Source organism: Miniopterus schreibersii (genome assembly GCF_964146895.1).
Source record: "Miniopterus schreibersii genome assembly, chromosome: 8".
Taxonomy (NCBI): Eukaryota; Metazoa; Chordata; class Mammalia; order Chiroptera; family Miniopteridae; genus Miniopterus; species Miniopterus schreibersii.
Window position 1 is genome coordinate 5,310,395 of NC_138109.1, and position 13,540 is coordinate 5,323,934.

At 56.6% G+C, this 13,540-nt stretch overlaps 1 protein-coding gene across 2 annotated transcripts in view; it reads left to right on the forward strand.

Annotated features, from left to right (window-relative positions):
• Nucleotides 1–13,540, forward strand: part of CASZ1 (castor zinc finger 1) — a gene marked incomplete at its 3' end in the record, with an annotated part of 143,596 nt that overhangs the window by 74,702 nt on the left and 55,354 nt on the right. For both annotated transcript variants that reach the window (XM_081146104.1, XM_081146106.1), the window contains exon 3: nt 3,778–3,829. The remainder of the gene's footprint in view (nt 1–3,777; nt 3,830–13,540) is intronic.

Sequence of the window (13,540 nt, forward strand, 5' to 3'; positions counted from 1 at the left end):
AGCTGCCCCGAGCCTCCAGCCTCCGCGGCCTGAGAGGGCTGGGAGCAGGTAGGGGTGCAGGGAGAAGGAGCCTGGCCCGGTGCTGCATAATCAGCTGAGTCTCATAAATATGGGGCCTGGGAGCCGGGGTGAGACTCTCAGAAGCCAGGTCCTGGGATGTTGGTGGCTCCACAGAGGGGACTGCAGATGGATAAGGCCTCTTCAGGTCCTGGTACGCTGGTCCCAGCAGCTTCTTCACCCTTCCCTCGGCCCCTGCCCTCCTCCCCCTGGCCCATGGCAGCCCCTCTGCACCATCTCTGCCCTCCTTCCTGCCCTCCCTCCACTCCAGCATCTCTATGCTGGGCGAGCCTCTGGTCACTCCCCGCTCCCAGGCCCACGACCCCACCTTCGGCTCCCTGCAAGCTCCCCCGGGCCTTCCTCCTCTAACCCCCTCTCCCTCTTCCTTCTTCCCCTCTCCATTCCACCCTCTCCTCTCTCTTCTTGCTCTCTTTTATAATTAATGATCAGTTTTAATTGGTTTGCTTAAGCAGCCTAACAGCAAATTAACAGAAGCCAGGCCAGGGCTTCCAGGCTCGAGTGGAAGACCACCGTGCTTTGGGCCTGGCCACGGGAAGGCTGGGGCAGGGCTGACCGGCAGACTCTGCCTTGGCCGGCGGGCTGCCTGGGCAGGCTCTCAGAGGGACGGTCAGGCCACATCTGGACAGGCGCGGCGGCCAGCGTGGAGAAGGAGGCAGGATCCTCGTGCACAGATGGGCTCACGTTTGTGGCTTCTCTGTGTTCTTATTTCTCCCTCTCCATGTTCTCATTCATAGGCACGTCTTTGGAGATTAGGGTCAGGTGAAAGGGGGACGGGGTCCCACCTTTAGACTGGGGCAGGGCTTGATTTTTTTTTTTTTTTAATATATCTTTATTGATTTCAGAGAGAGGAAGGGAGAGGGGAGAGAGAGAGAAACATCAATGATGAAAGAGCCATCGATCGGCTGCCTCCTACAGGCCCCACGCTGGGGATCGAACCCACAACCCGGGTATGCGCCCCGACCAGGAATCGAACCGCGATCTCCTGGATTCTAGGTTGACTCTCAACCACTGAGCCACGCCCGGCCGGGTGGGGCAGGGCTTGATTTTGACCCATCGGTCCTCACTCATGCCGTGAGCAGAGGGGGTTAGCAGCTTGACACCTCGGGGGCGGCCATCTACTTTTTCACACGGCCAGGAGGGAGCGGTCGCAGGCAGTTGCTGTCGTTAGTCTGCCCGCGGTCAGCCACTACAGCCCGTGGCATGGTTCTGGTTCTCATTTTCTGGTTCTGGTTCTCATTTGCTGGGTACCTCAACCTCTTGGTCTTCAGTTTCTGGTCAGAGCACTTAGGATAAAGAACATTGGATGGATGGATGGATGGATGGATGGATGGATGGATGGACGGAAGTGTGGATGGATGGGCGGGTGGACAGCTGGCAGAGAACAGATACATTAGTCATGATTCCTGAGCACGTCACTTCTCTTTCCGAGCCAGTAAGGGTGCTCTTAACTTCAGCCTTCGGAAGTGTAGGGGCTCCCGCTCCCCTCTGTGTTTCCCTGCTCTATGCCTCTCCCCTGGCCTTACAGAATCCTTCCTTAACTAAGGCAACTTTCTGGTTCTTTGCTGGGGCCCTGGGTGTGCCCAGTCACTCCCTCGCACGGCCCAGAACCAGACATCAGGGGCAATGAGAGGCAGAGAGAGACAGGAGAAGATGCCCGGGCAAGAATAGAGAGATGAAGTTTAACTTCTCGGGTCCCCACTGGGGTTCAAAAACCACCCAGTGTCCCAGATCCCACCCAGATCCCACCTCTCTGCTCCCGTCAACCAGGCCACCTGCTCCTGGGGCGCTTGAGGGACAGAACCTCAGTTCACCTCCTGGTCCCCACCCAGTAAACATCTCTGCCCCTCCCTATCCCTCCTCCACCCGACCAACTCCTGGAAAGTTTCCTCCCCGATTGTTCCGTGTGATCAGATCTGCAAGTTGCTCTCTAAGCTTCTTGTCACATTTTGACTTAATGAAGTGCAACTGCTGAGGGATTTGGGTTCAGCGCTCCGGTCTCCCTCGCTCCCTTGTTGTCAGAAAACAGGGTTGGTTGGGGACGGCAACACTGAGCTGCAAGTCGTTATCATTCCGGTCAGTCTGTTTAACACAAAATTAAACAAAGAACTAATTAGTGCCTCATGAATTAATAAATGCACAGTTGCCGGGGAGGAGGGGAGGGGAGAAAAAGGTGCTGGAAGGGAGATACTGGAGTTGTGGAGTTGGGGGGCTTTGGGGGTTCAAGGGAGGCCAGCCAGGGCGCCTTGAGAGATCTCAGTCAGACGAGTGTGGGATGGACAGGACAGTGATGCCGCCCTGCCGGGTCCCTGGGTGGCTGGGATGTGAGCTCTGACAGCCACGCCTGCCAGCGCCTGGCAGTGGAGCGCCAGGTCTCCATCGCCTGCCCCGTGGCCAGCCCTGCTTGGCCTCCACTTCCTCCGCTCTCCTCTCCCGCTTCTTCCCTGTCCCACTCTTCCGACCTCCGCCCTCCCCCGCGTTGGCGTGGCTCCCCCTTCCTCTCTGCTGCCCCCTGTCTCCGTCAGCCCAGCTCTCTGCAGACCCTCAGCTTCTCACCATCTGGATTAGATGGGCGGGTCTCAGGGGCCCAGGGAGCAACCCTCCCTAACTTGCTCGATGCCCACCAGAGCCCTGTGTCCAGCACGGTGGGCTCTGCCCAGGCAACCCAGCGAAGGCAGCAAAAGCTGGCAGAGGACCCAGCCCTCCTTAAGAGGACGTGTCAAGTACAATTAATATTATCTGTCTAAATATGTCCTGAGAAAGGCGGGCGGGCAGAAGGACTGGGTGGCATTCCCCGAGCCCTGCACAAGGTCACCTCACCTCTCTCAATCCCCCAAGCTGATTTGGGGATTACACAGCCTAAGGAAATTGGTGTTATTCCTCGTGCATCATTGATAAGCCTCAAATGAAGGAGTGGGGAGGAAAAGACATAATAGAGAAAACTCATTTCTAATGTGGGTAGAATTCTGAGGCCCAGGGGTGGGGGTGGGGCGGAGGGTGGCCAGGCCTGGCTCAGGCAAGGGCAGGGGGCCTGGTCAGCAGGCAGAGGGCTCCTTGGGTTTTCCATCCACATAGGGAGTCTGTCCCATTTGACCCTGGCTCTCCAGACTCACTCTGAGGAGCAGGGCCTGAACCTGGCAGGCTGGGCCGAGTATGAGTTGACTAAAGACCTCCATTCTCGCACTGTTTACTCCTCTCCTTATGTGGCCCCACTGCGGGTTGTTGTGCCTTGTGGGTAGCACCCCAGGGTAGAAGGTGATGTCAGCAGCCTGTTCCTGGGAGTTGAGGTTTCTCAGTGCCATGGCCCCTGGTCCACCCTTGACCCTCTGTCATCCACTTGCTGTAGTGAACAGCTTGACATGTGTCATTTTTATTTTCAGGGACCAGGGGAAGAGAGTAAAGGAGTGGGTGCCGCTGGATTCTGTCATTGTCCGCAGGCCCCGATGCTCAGTTTTCAGCTCATGGGACTGCTTCCACCCTCACGCTCCCATCTCTGCCATTGATCTCTGGTTAGGGGTGTCCTGAGGACCCTATTTCCACTGTGATCAGCCCCTGACAAACTCAGTGCTCACTCAGTGTATCTGAATTCTTGACCCCCTTGGCTGACCCTAGACCAGCAGCCCCCCCCCCCCACCCAGAGGTGGCAGAGAGCCCTTGGGCATACAGCAGAAGACTAACAGGCTCCTCTTTCTCCCTCCTCAGGATGAAGTGACGCCCCTACTGTGCAAGAGGAGCCTCTAGGACCCGCCACGAGGTAAGGCCTGAGCCCACTTCCCCATCCTGCGTCCTCTCCCTGACCGGTGAACCCCGGCCTGGGGCTGGTCATGCCGAGCATCCAGGAAGGGTTGGGAAGACTAAGAGAATTGGAGCCACGTTGCCCATTTGAACCTGGTGGAAAAGATGGCCTCGGTAGGAACGTCTCAGATTGGCTCTTAAGCTGGAAAGGGTCTGGGAACATCTGGATGGCAGTCTTTAGGCACCGACCGTGTTCAAGGCAATGTTGGGCAAAGCGGCATCAGGTGCCGGGGCTCGCCTGCCCGGTGGTGCCATGCACAGCTGTCTGCAGCTCAGTGTGCCTGCTGCGGTGGCCGCTGCCAGCTCTCCTAGAGGCTCCCGGTGGCTTGAAAGCCCTCTCTCCAAGGAGGCTGCCGGCCCCCAGTGGCCTCCTCCTTCCTCCATGAGAGGCTGGCAGGGAAGAGGCCTCAGGCCGTGGGCCCAGAGCAGGCCGCTGTCTTGCCCTTCCCCAGGCCCCGGGCTCCCCAGGCATGGCTGGGCCTTCACAGGCTGCCCCAGACCCCAAGAGGCTCCAGGAACCTCAGGGCCGCCAAGTGGCTCCAGGAACCTCAGGGCTGCCAAGTGGCTCCAGGCACCTCAGGGCCACCGGGCCGAGGCCCCAGGCAGCGCCATGTCAGAGGTGACCGGTGGAACGCCAGTGTTATGTAAATAGCGGGGCCTGCCCGGCAGGCGAGCCGGCTGGCTGCAGCCATCCATCATCCTTGCTCGGCGGGGCGGGGGACAGACACGGCACCGTGCGCCTGGCTCCAAACCTGTTTGTTTTCCCTTTGTCTCATGCGTTTTGGGCCGGCTGCGACTGGCTCCGGGTTTTGTCCTGCTGGCCCCCTCCCCCCCCACCAGAGGAGGGTGGGGGGTGGGGGGGTGGATTCAAGAGGCTCCCACCGCGGCATCTCTTTGGGACTTCAAAGGCTCCCCCAGCATTGTCTGTGCCGGCAGGCAGTGGCCCTGAAAACGTGATCAGAGGCGGCCAGTGTAGGGCAGGCCCGGCCCGCGCCCTGCGCTCTCGCTGGGCCTCGTGGATTCCTCCCTTTGCCACCAGCACCACCCTGGTTACAGCTCTGCTCCCCAGGCCTCTCTCCTCGCCTTCCTCTCCCCTGGCGTCCCTGCTGGCCAGCCCGGCCCGCCACTCCACTCCCGTCTTCCTCTCTTAGCCACAGCCTCACACCTCTCTCACGGTACTGAGCCACCTAGAGTGGTGGGAGCTGCAAGTCTCCACCTTTCATATCATCCAGGGCATCTGAAGCACAGTGCAGGGCTTCTTGGGATGACGGGGGCTGGGACAGATGGGTTGCTGGACATCAGTTTCCCACGCCAGCGCTTGTTTTTGTTCCCTTCTTTTTCTGCATCCCCTGCTGGTAGTGAAAGCCTGACTTTCTCCTGAGACTTCTGCCCATCCCTTTCCTCCACTTGTTGGCAAGGTTCAGATTGGATAATTCTGTCCCCCAGACAGTGGGACAGAGCTTGGCATCCCTGACCCTGAAAGTCAGCCCTAGGTGTTGCCATTCTCTGGAGCAAGACTTGGCAAAGTACAGCCCATGGGCCAAATGTGGCCCACTGCCTGTTCTTATAAATAAAGTTTTATTGGAACACAGCCACGCCCACTAGTGTTCGCATTGGCTATGGCTGCTTTCACTCTACAGTGCAGAGCTGGGTAGCTACAACAGAGGATGTTTGCCCACAAAGCCTGAAATATTTACCATCTGGCCCTTAACAGAAAAAGTTTGCTGGCTCCTGCTCTGGAGGTTCTGGCTCCTGCCTTCTGCTCTTTTTTTCTTTTTAAGTGGTAATATACAAAACATGAAATTTAACGTTGTAACCCTCTTTTTAAGTATACAGTTCTCTGGCCTTAAGAACTTTCACAGTGTTGTGCAACCATCATTCCACCCTGCGCTCTTATCTTCCGTGGGATTGCTCTGAGGGGCCCAGGCAGTTGTCTGAGAGCCCTGTCCTGAGGTCCTAGGCTGCTTGCAGCCCTGATCTATGGGGGCCGCCCTCTCTCTCTCTCCTCTCTGCAGGGCCTCATCCTCTGCTCAGTCCCATCTACCTGAAAGTCCCCTCTTGTCCTCTCCTCAAGCTCTTGCTCCCCGCATCCCGTGTGTCTATCCTGTAGCCATTAGCAGATTCTCAGACCCACGGTTTCCTGTGCTGTAAGGTGAGCAGCGTATCTGCTTTGCAGGGTTATTGGGACAAGTAAGTGAGTTCATGTAGCCAAAGGTGTCTAGCCTGGGGCCTGACAAGTAGGAAGTCCCCATGTTCCCTCCTCCTCTCCCTGGGCAGGTTCCACGGAATTCCCCGCCTCTGTCCCAGGACCCCTGCGTCTGACTCCTTGGAGAAGGGGAGGCTCCTGGGTCCTCCACGACTGCCGCCGGGGCCTGGGATGCTGCGTAACCTCTCTGAGCACCAGTTTCTCCATCTTGTAAAAGGGGTCCCGACCACACCACGCTCTCCCGTCATAGGCTTGTTGCAAATAGGAACTAGGATGCTTGGGGTGAAGGCGGGGGGGGGGGGGGGGGAGGCTGTGCAGGTTGTGTTGGGGCTGCTGCTGCTGCTGAAGAGTAAAGCAGGAGGCCACGTGGTGGGCACCTGCTCGGCGCAGGGGCAGGGACCAGGGACACTCTGACACATTGCTGGTGCTGTGAGCCAGGCTCCAAGCCGGGGAGGAAAGGCTGGCAGGGAGAGAGGACGGGGGAGGGGAAGGAAATGAAGCTGTGCAGCAGTCAGAGGTCTGAGACGGGAGCTGCGTCCTGGCACAGTTCACTGGCCGCCCTCTCCTGCTGCTTTGGCGGCTGCTGTCTCCCTCACTGTCCTCTCTCCATGGGCTCCAGCCTCCTGTATACCTCGCTTTCCCCCTCCAGCCTTCTCTCTGCGTCCCCCTAGTTTCTCTTCCTCCTCGCCTTCCCACCACCAACTGCACCCCAACTCCATGGTGCGCTCTCTCTCTCTCTCCCCTTTTCATCTACTCCAAAGGCTTTACTTTACTTCCTTGTCACCCTAATTGATTGCATTAACCTTTCAGCGTATTGGATTTCCTCGGCCTCGTGCAGAGAGCCCTGCGCAATATGCTTATAATCTGAGCCATAATGGACAGTTTGCAGTCAACAAGCCCCTTCTCCCATCTCTGCCATCGGTCCCGTTGACATCTCTCTTGCCCAGGCCATCGTGGCCACTTCCCCCCACCGGCAAGGGTGGGGCAGTGGCATTGGGCTGGAAGGAAGCAGACACAGCTTGATCCCTCCATGGATTTCCCTGCCTCTCCCCTCATGGCTCTGCCCACCCCCCTGCCCCCCACCACCTCTGCTTTTCCAAGCTCCCGGCCCAGGTCCTTGCCAGGCCTCTGGTCTTCGTGAGTCCTCTCAGCTGGGCACTCTGCCTCTGGGACTCTGCACGATGGGCCCAGCTTAGATTTTGGGAATCAGAGTCCCCTGGCTCCACCAAATGATTGTCAGAGCAAGCCTTGGCTCCCTAGCTTGCCTGGGCGGCTTTGGGGGGAAAGATGGCGTTGATCAGGAGGTAGAGGATGGCTGAAGAGTCTGAGCCCTCTGGGTTCTCCTGGCCCCTGAACCCACTGGAGGCCTCTGTGGACCTTCTGGAAGCTCAGCCCACTACTGGAAAGGGTGTGGGAGCACAGGGAAGTCTGAGAGAAGGGGATCTGCTGAAGCCAAGGGAAGAGAGAGACAAAGACCTTGCTGGGGCTGGTCATGGGCATGGGGCAGCAGCAGCCTCTCCCAGTGGGCAAGGGAGCAGGGGCTTGAATACCCAGTTTGGGCCCTTTCTCCCGCACCGGTCCTGGGATTGTGATTTGGGTGCTCGGTGGGAGATGTCTCAGAGTCTCTATTTCCCATCCGATTTGGGACTAGCTTTGAACATATCTACCGGCCTTCATCAAGGGGAGAGAGACGTGATGTAAGCAAGAGAGAAGTAGGCTGGAGAGAAGCCGCTGCAGGGCGGGATGGCTCCGCCTGACAAGAGACTAGCAGGGGGAGGCAGGAAAGAATGAGAGCTGGCTTCTCACTTGGTAAGAATGAGCTCCCTCTGGTCGGTTCCCTGATGGGCACCTGCTTGTCTAGGAGAAGGTGAAGGAGCCAGCTCATGCCAGCGGCCTGGTCCTGAGAGCTCAGCGAGTCCTGGCCCGTAGGTCCTGGCTGGGGCTGGCAGCCCTCAGAAGCGCAGCCCCGTCTGCTGAGTCTTCATTCATAACAGGATGGATGTCGGGTTGAATACATTAATGTCAGGCCAGAGGAGCAGGACGGAAGGTCCCCTAGCCCTGGAACTTCCTTTCTTCCGCACGGGTCTCTGCCCCCCCCACTCTGCCCATCATCTTCTGACCAACTCCCCGCCCCCCACCATCACTCCCATCACTCCGAAGGGCAAGCTTTGGCAAGAGAAGGCCGGACTGGGTCCTTCCCATCCTCTCCTAGGGATTTTGGGGGTGGGCAGAGGGCGCAGCAGGGAGAAGACAAGCAGCGAATTAAAGTTTGGTGATTGTCAGTGTCAGGAGAAGCTAAATAACCCTGTAACTAGTATGAAGGTGAATTCACGGTCTGCTGCACATGGAAAATATGAGTGCTCTGTGAGACGGGGAGAGTGAACGGCAGTCTGCCTGCCACGGTGGGCAGCCTCCTCTCCAGGGACCTGGGCAGGGAAGCAGGAGGAGGGCCATGCACTCTCCCATCCCTGCCAGGGAGCAGCCACCCAGGAGCCCTGCAAAGTACAGGGGCAGCTCAGCTGCTTGACAACCTGCTGGCTGGGCACCGGGGGCCCAGGTAGACGTTTGTAAGCACCAGCAGTATACATTCATGGGCACCAGCCGAGGCCCTAGGCCAGCCATCTAGGTCCACGTTAGTCACTAATCACTAATTCTCACTGAGCTCTCACTCTGTGCCAGGCTCTCTACTGCATGCCCTCACGAAAACTCTATGCAGTAAATGCTATCATCACTCCCCCTTCTGTCCCCACTTTTTAAATAACCACTTTATTGAGATATCATTTACTTGCAAGTGTACAACTCACAGGGTTGTGCAACCATCAACACCATCTAATTTTAGACTCTTTTCATCACCCAGAAAGAAACCCTGGACTTATTAGCAGTCTCTCTGCATTCCCCTCGACCCCCAGCCTTAAGCAGTCACTAGTTACTATTCCCTCTGAGGCCCAGAGGAGGATCGGTGACCTGATGAAGGTTGCACAGCCAGTGAGTGATGGAGCTGGGATTTGAACCGAGGTCGTGGGTCTCCAGAGCCACAGCTCTGTGAGGGACTGCCCTGTGTCTTGGCTGCCCTCCCCAACCCCAACGCACATGCCATGACGCATGTTTCCAATAGCATGGGCTCAGGCGTGTATGAGCACCAACCGAACAGGTAGGCCCAGGCGGCAACACGCATCTGTCTCCCCAGGTACACTTGCGATTCCATACAGAAAAACCTCACACCCGCAGAAGGGCAGCCAGCCTCCCCTCCTCTTGAGCCTCCTGTTCCCCAGCCCAGCTTCTGGCAAGGAGGGTTGGCACAGGAACCAGCAGCCACAGGGAGCTGAGGTGGCCAGTGAGACCTGGGTGGTTTCGGAATTTTAAAATGAGAAATCCCCGTATCTCCTGTAGCCGATAATTGTGACTGAAATGAAATGCCAACACAACATTCCAGAGCAGGTCCCTGCCCAGGTTGGGGCCACAGGCTGGGCCGTGCCCACAGGGGCAACGCGACTAGCTCAGCTCCCTGAATCACTCTCTGGCTTTCCTTCCATCTCGCACTCTCTCCTTCGCTTCTGTCGTTTTTCCTACTCACCCTTTTCTTCCCACCTACCTCTTTCTTCATCCTGCTCTCATGTTCCTACCCCAAAATGTAAAAAAAAAAAAAAAAAAAAAAAAAGGCTTTTGACCACACTCTTGCGCTTGCAAAATTTGGGAATTAATGTGAAACTGCCTGCCTCCGATAAGAGATAAAGACAAGGGTGAGAGACAAAGGGAAAGGTAGGCAGCAGAGGACTGCCTGTTGGATTTGGTTTGGGGTTTTTTTCCTTCTTGTCTCTCCCTCCAAAGTGGAGGATCCGGCCGGGCCAGTTTGGATATTTATTAAGAAAAAGCCAAAGATAATTAACTTTTTTGTTTTTGTTTTGTTTTGCGGGTACCTCCCCTGCTGGCACTCCTGACTGCCTGGCAAATTAAACCTGCTCCCTGGGTGCTGGGCTGCCGCAACTCTACTGCTGGCTGCCCCGAAACTGCCAGGCCATCAGCTGCCCATCCAGCCACCCACCTTGGGCTTCAGACCTGGGGTCACTTTATGCCACCATTGATGCCACCTCCCCAGGTTCTTTTGACAACTAGAGCAGCCTTTAGAGCAGGGTAAGTGGCCTGGGTGGGGGAGGGGGGAGGGAGGAGGGGCTCCCATTGAGGTTGTGGCCATCACTTTCCTAAAAATAGATGGGTGAAAGCGTGTGCTCTCCCTTGGGGCAGGGGTAGGTCTTCTGGCCAGTTCAGGGCTGTTGGCTTCCCCAAGAGAGTGAGCTAGGAATGCAGGGAGAGGCCAGATCTGGACCACGTTCATCTTTAGCTCTTCTCCCAGGAGGGTGGTCCACACCAGGGCCCAGGGCCCTTGGCAATGCTCCGGAGAAGACTTGGGGCCATGTAACCATCCATGATATCTGTCCACCCTCGCCACCAGGCTCGGTTCCCTCCCACCTCTGACCCAGCCCAGGCCATCTGGGGGCCCCCACAGGGTGGTTAGAGACCTGGCGCTTGGGTAAGAAGCTAGCTGCCTCTGGTCTGCTGCCCTAGAACCAGGAGAGCCCTTAGGCCAAGCTGTGACCTGAGCCTGAGCCTAGTCCCAGGATCAAGAAGGTGGCAATTATAGACTTCTTGGTTAGGGACAGAGTTGAGGGCTTCTCAGGAGTCAGCATAGCCAGTAAGGAAGGCAGGTCCTCTCCAGGGGTCAGCCCAACCACGAGCTGCACGGGTTTGGAGGTGTGGTTTGCCCCTCTGCTAAATGAACGTGCCTCAGCCCTTCCCCTGACAGGGCCCCGATCCTCTGCCCACTGGCTCCATCCCCAACTGGGCAAGTAGGCAGCGATGCGAGGTCCCTCTAGGTAGAGAACCTGCTTTGGAGCTGGGCACAGAGAGGAGGGCATTTTTCAAGGATTTTGCTGGCCCTTTTTTTTTTCTATGAAATACAAGGATGTGCAATTTTTTTTGTTTCAATTTAGCATTGGAGAATTTTATAATTTAGTAATTAAAATCTCTGATAGGCTTTAGAAATTGCGGCTAATTGAATTTAATGGGAAGATGATTTTCAATTTTATTTGATTACCGGGACCCCTGGCATCGGTATTTATGGGAAAAAAATGGGAAATGTGCTGTGTGGGCTAAGATGGCATAATTGAATTAGGGATAATCGGATTTCTCCGTCATGAATTTCACTATAATTTTCCTATAATTTTCCATTAGATATCTAGTTTACAAATATTCACAAAGAAATGAAGCTCTTTCGGAATGGAGATTGCTGGCTAACAGGATTACGGGGCCAAGCGTGCGGCTGTGCCAGCCCCTATACCACCATAATGCAATCCCTGGATCTGCCTTACACTTAGCTCAAGCCTGGCCTCAGCCCCTCGCTCCGCCACCCACTTTGCCGCTCCTCTCTGCCCTTTGCTTCCTTCGTCCCTGTTTACCGCCTGCCCTGACAGCCGCCCTTCTGTGGCCCACCGCCTCTCGGGCCCTGGCCGACTATCCTGTCCTTGTGCCATGGGATCTGGGCTCTGCCCTCTGTCCCCGCCATGCTTCCCGTCCACACTTTGCTCACTGCTCGCCCTGACACCCTCCCTCCGTCAGCCTGGGGAGCGCACTCACACACAAGCACACGGACTCCCTCGCAGGTGCGAACATGCTTGCTCACATGCACACACAGTCCTTTGGCCAAGGCTTCTGTGCCCTGGCCCAGTCGCCTCGGAGGGAACCAGTTTATTGGGATCCTGGGGTGGGGTGCAGGAACAAAAGGAGCTTTGTTTAAGTTTATGTGAAAGTTACAAATTCAAAATGAGAGCAGATAAAGCATGAGATACCTGGAGTGTAAACAGGCTGGTGAGTGAGAAGGCCCCAGGCTCGGGAGGGAGAGAGAATGAGTGGGCAAGCTGGGGTGTGAGGGGACTGGGAGCCAGCCACTGAGGCTTGCCTGGGGAGAGCCCACAGTTTCTCCTGGACTCATGCGAGGGCCTGGGGGGTGGGATCGCTGTGCAGGTCTCTACTTTTTCCCGTGGAGGTGAGGTGTGTAAGGAGGAGCTTGTGGCTCTGGGCCCAGGGCCTCAAGACCAGGAGAAATTGTGACGTTGGGCTGCTTGTCCCCCAAGTCCCAAGCACAAATGTCCTCACTGGGGCCTGGCCTCAGGGTCTGAGGAGATATCATCACATCAGGATCCTCAAGTCAGAAATGGGCCATAGATGCCAGAGTTTTGGGCCTCTCCCCATTCTACGAGCACACACCCAAAGAGAAAGAGACAGATCGAAATCTGGGACCCCTCCATTACGCGGCCTCTGACTCACACCCAAGACTGAACTTGATGCCTCGGCCTTCTTCTCAGGCCTTCTCAAATCAGAACACAAGCTGGCCTCATTGCTGTGCCTCTCTGGTCTTGTTCACAAAGGCCCCTCACCCTTGGGCAGGACTTCTTAAACCTACAGTAGCTGGTTGTTGCCATCGCCTTGGCAGAGCAGAGTCTCTCCGGGCAGCTGACACCTCCCTCCACCACTGGCTGCACTTGGCGGGTAGCTCTGCCTGCTCTGCCTTCCTTCCAGCGCTCTTAGTTCTCTCTCTTCAGTCATTCCTCCCCAGTTTTTGTCCGCCAGGGGCCTCAAAGTTACTGTGCAGCCAATCCAGTTGGCCTTGCCTCAGTGACTGGAAGGCAGGTCCTTCCGTGCCCTGATCACCATCAGCAGAAGCCCCAGAAGGACTTCAAAAGGAGCCAGCAGGCCTGTGGGTCACATACGCAGGGAGCTCCCCATACATGCAGACGCCCTCAAATGCTTCTGCCCCTGTGTCTTCAGGCTTCCTTCTGCGTCCCCGTTGCCCAGGTGGGGAAACAGACGCTCAGGATTGGGGTTTGGGATTGACGGTCGGTCTGTTGCTACAAGACCTTGCTTTGGGAAGTCATGGATGGGAGCAGTCCTGGACGCAGAGATGTCCTGAGATCCTGCATGGGGAGCAGAAGCTCATGGTCCTTCTACTGCCTGGCTGCCCTGGGCCAGCAGTTGTACCAGCCCCTGGGTAGCATGCGGCTTGGTTTGTTTTAAAGAGTTCTGCTCCCTTACTCAGAGTTTTAGCGCCAGAGGACACTCAGGAAAGCTTCTGGGCCTCCACCAGTAGGTTCCTACATAGGGATGGGGCAGGCCTGAAAGGTGGAGGCTTGTGTGACAACCAGGAATGCCAAGAAGGCATCAGGGAGAGCAGTGAAGTAAGCGAGGGATGCCAACCTCCCCGGTGAGGCCATTCGAAGGTAAAGAGCAATCCAAGAAAAAGAAGAAAAATAAAGGAAAGTGGGAGGGAGAGTGGATTGTTAACTCCCCCAGTTCTTTGCCCCAAGGCCTCCCTGGGCCCTTGGCTTTGCAAAATAGAAATATTGCAACAATAGGCCAATGCCATTTTGCTGAAGACAGCCCGATGCCTAGAGCGAGCCCGGGGTCCTGTTC